The sequence below is a fragment of the Seriola lalandi genome, unplaced genomic scaffold, assembly GCF_002814215.2.
Source record: "Seriola lalandi dorsalis isolate HSWRI2012SDOR001 ecotype SW California unplaced genomic scaffold, Sedor1 jcf7180002054735, whole genome shotgun sequence".
NCBI classification, from domain to species: domain Eukaryota; kingdom Metazoa; phylum Chordata; class Actinopteri; order Carangiformes; family Carangidae; genus Seriola; species Seriola lalandi.
The window spans coordinates 445,423-449,234 of record NW_019525288.1 but is presented as its reverse complement, the minus strand read 5'-3'; the positions used below and the strand labels follow the sequence as shown (position 1 = coordinate 449,234).

General features: G+C 42.6%; 1 protein-coding gene across 2 annotated transcripts in view; it reads right to left on the bottom strand.

Annotated features, from left to right (window-relative positions):
- Positions 1-1,185, bottom strand: part of bdnf (brain-derived neurotrophic factor) — a 14,191-nt gene extending 13,006 nt beyond the window's left edge. Inside the window, exon 1 of one of the 2 annotated variants that reach the window (XM_023424310.2) lies at positions 1,016-1,185. The gene's annotated coding sequence lies outside the window, so the exon portion shown is untranslated. The other variant, XM_023424308.2, reaches the window with a different exon arrangement.
- Positions 1,186-3,812: the final 2,627 nt, after the last annotated feature.

The window sequence follows — 3,812 nt, the reverse complement described above, 5'->3', positions numbered from 1 at the left end:
GGGGGGGGGGGGTGGAGGGGTAAAGAGTAGGGCTATTTTTGGTCGATAACAAAATCCAGAGGGTTTGACATCAAGACAAAACATGAATGCAGCAGATCAAACAAGAAAAAATAAGCATAGATAGATAGATAGATAGATAGATAGATAGATAGATAGACAAGAGGTTTCTCCAGACATTTTTACAATGCACCAGCATCAGTACTCCAGTTCGTGCAGGCTGGAAGGATCACTGCAGCGTCTTAAGTCCCATATTGGGAGCATGATTAGGCACAACGCAACGATTACGCAAATTATGTTGCAGCAGGCAGTGTTCGGAAACTCCAAAAACGCTTCAAAAGCTTTGTTTTAAAAAATCCCAAGCACGAAATCGAGTCCCAGTTCAAACGTTTCACATGACTCAAACCTTATATGAAGGTGCTCGTATCCACGTTTAATTTTTTGTAAAAACCCACAGCCTAAGTTCCATTTTCAGAAAGAAGAAAAGAAAAGGAAAGAAATGATAGTCTACGAGATATTGGTCACCTGGATCGGATTTCATTTCGGAGTTATTTCGGTCACTGATGCCCACAATGATCACACTGCCAAGGCAAGGGCTGCATGCTGTAGTTTAAAGCCGAAGTTCATTTAAGAAAAGCCAGAAGAAGCCCCGTAAAGACGACAGGAACAAAAGAGTGACATGAAAACAATGGATTGTGCTCTTACCTTTACAAGGGCTGACAACCACTATGTGCGTGGTTAGATCTCCGCGACCAAGACTTGCATGTCCCAAAGTTTAGCGCAGTGTGGGGGGGCTTATAGGTACCGAGAATGTGGTGTGCAAAAGACCAGACGCCCTAACATTTAAACTTTCACAGTGCTCTACAAAAAACACATCTTTAAAGCACAGGCTCTCAATGGCAAGCGCTTTTCTTTTTTCCTTTATCCTGTTTTTTTAATTGCTCTTTTTTTTCCTTCCTCTTTAAAATCCCGTTTATTTTCCGTTTACAGACCACAGGCTCCCTCAGAATAAGCTTACCAAAAGTTGAAAAAACAATCCCAGGTTTGGCAAAGGGGGGCTGGGAAAAGAGAGAAAGAGAGTTGGCGTCCACTCGGTGTTTTAGTCCATGCACGACTCCGGTGCCTCTGTCCAACGTGCTGAAAGCATAACACAGCCAGGGTAACTATGAGGGGCCAAGAAAATATCTATATACTTTTGTTTGAGTGCCCACTTTAAACTGTTTTTTTTTTTTTTTTTTTTACTCAGCTGCTTCCCCGCGTCTCGTCACGTGTATTTTTTTCCCCCCTCTTGCCAAACCAGCTTCTGTTAATATTTGATCACATGTTAGTCGGACATTTCCTTCCAGATAACAGCACCTATATCACAAATGCCGGTTCAATTCAGTGTATAGTCGCCTCAAAAAAGGCTCCACTCTCATGTCAAATTACAACTGGCAGCGCTGATACTGATCCCTATTGTTCTTAATGTCACGCTTATGACAAGTGTCACAGGTAAGTGGCACATGTTGCTTTTTATAATCCTTATTATTAAACACAGGCTCAGAAAAGAACATACATACATGCATAAAATGTATAGCTCTCACTGCCAACACACACTACAGCCTCTCCAAGACAGCCTATATCCTACATCACATCCACACATTGCGCGCAGACACAATGTAATATTTCCTTACCTCTCTCACTGTACCGGCATATCCTTAACCGAGAAATGCCACACAGTCTTTTTTCACACAAGCTTTGTCAACATCAGCCTCATCAGACATGGGTCTCGATACTGAGTTTCTCAAGTAGCCACTGAGTCCAACCCTTCCAGCAATGCGTTGCCAGACTAAACAGCAAGCACGACTATTTACTGGTAATCATCTCTTATATGCTGCGTGTTTCCATTGCTACTTACCATTTTCCCCTACGCTGTCCTGGAGATAGAAGTGTCTTAATATCCACTCACTCCAACAGATGCTGGTAGGTAATGTGTCTTGTTTGAAGTCATCATATGAGAACTTCTGCTGTGCTCAGTAGATCGCCCACCACTTCGCTGACTTATGAATCTAATAACCCTTTGCAATATCGGCGTGCTTAAACTCTCTTAGGCAACACCTTGGTGGCTCTACAGTAAAAGACAAATATCAACAACCCTGCGTTGTCAGAAAAGCTTGTACAGATATACGTAACACCCTCGCCCGGACAACGCCATTAGGGGTCTTACGTGATTGAAATAAGCGACGGCAGTCCAAGTTTATGGGGCTACTAGTTCCTGACTGATCGCTCGTTCAACTGCCTCAAATCTTTAAATCCGCATGTGACAGAAACATAAAAACTTCTGAGACATATCCACATTCACGTGTTTGTGTTTTACACTGTTAACTCCCTCTTTGGCGAAGGGCCATAGGCCCATTACGCATTCGCACAACTGGTCATTTAAATTTTTCGGACATGGACGATGCACAGCCAGGTCGCGTTTACAAAACAAATATCACATTAATAGCGCCCCTGTGTCTGCCTGTCAAGTTCTTGAGGAACTTGTTGCTGCTCAAAATGACCCCCCCACACCCTCCTCCGCCACCCCCCCGCGCTTTCTGTCTTGTATTTTGGCTGGACCAAACACTCTCATATATACTTACATTGTCAAATTCTGTCAAAGTGCTGCGTTTGCCTTTTTTTTCTTTTGTTTTCGGATAGATGACAACAGAAATCAAAAAGTTAATCCACGTCCTCCAGAGCCACAGTTACACTGAGAGAAGCGATCAGAGCGTTGCAAGCCGGGGATGAGAATTTTCGATCAGGAATATCTGGAAGTTCAAAGGCGAAATCTGTTTTCAGTAAAATTCCATCAGTTGCACTGCCAACACTCAGCCATCTGATTGTTATGCAGTGACGAAGCGCTGTGCTTGCAAGTGAAGCCCCAAATGTACTAAGTAACATGAGTAATAGGTGATATTTGCCTGACTCTTTGCCAGCATCCCAAACTTTCTAGAGTGTTTGAAAGAAACGTGTCATTCTTGTGTCAGAAATGACTGTTTGGTTAGTTTATGGAAATCACGCTGCATGGGTGGTGCGTTATTGGAACCTGTAGGCGTGCGTCTGCAAAGAGACAATAGCACCCACCTGACAAATCCTTGGACTTCTCTCACAAAACAACAACAAAAAAAAGCTGCTCATCAAAGTGTTATGGGTAACTCGATGCCACTCAGACCTGCTGCTCTGGCGCACACTTTGCCTTCTGCCTCTGTAGGTGAATCATGGGTGGAAAAGGGAGGGAGGGGGGCGAGGGGGGGGGGCAACACTGTCCCTTTGTCACCACACAAGCACTGATAGATGCACTGATTTGAATTTTGACTCTGCAGCTTCATGACTAAGGAAGGAGAGAGAAAGAGAAAAGATGCAAGTTGCTGTGTTGTCATTGTCACTTATCAATATTGTAGCAAAACTTCTAACACATTAAAAAAGTCTTTTCTTGGCAAATATAGTTGATTCTAATTTGGTCTGACTACGCATGTACTCTGTCATCTTGCTTGTAGAGGCAGTGGCCAAAAAAAAAGACTTATTTTCTGTGCAGTTTGTGTAAATACATTTCTGTCTTAAAGACACAAGATGGCATAATCAGATAAAATTAGAATCATTTTTTTTTAATTATAATTATTTTTTGCCAAGAAATATGTACTTTTTCATCTACCATACAGGCAACAAGTGCAGGACTTGAGAGTCACACATAGCTTATTATCCTTGAAGTCCCTCCTCTCTAAATGTAGGTTTTTCACACAGTGGCTACTCATTACAGGCTACTAATAAAAAGGAGTGACGTAAAGAGAGAGGTA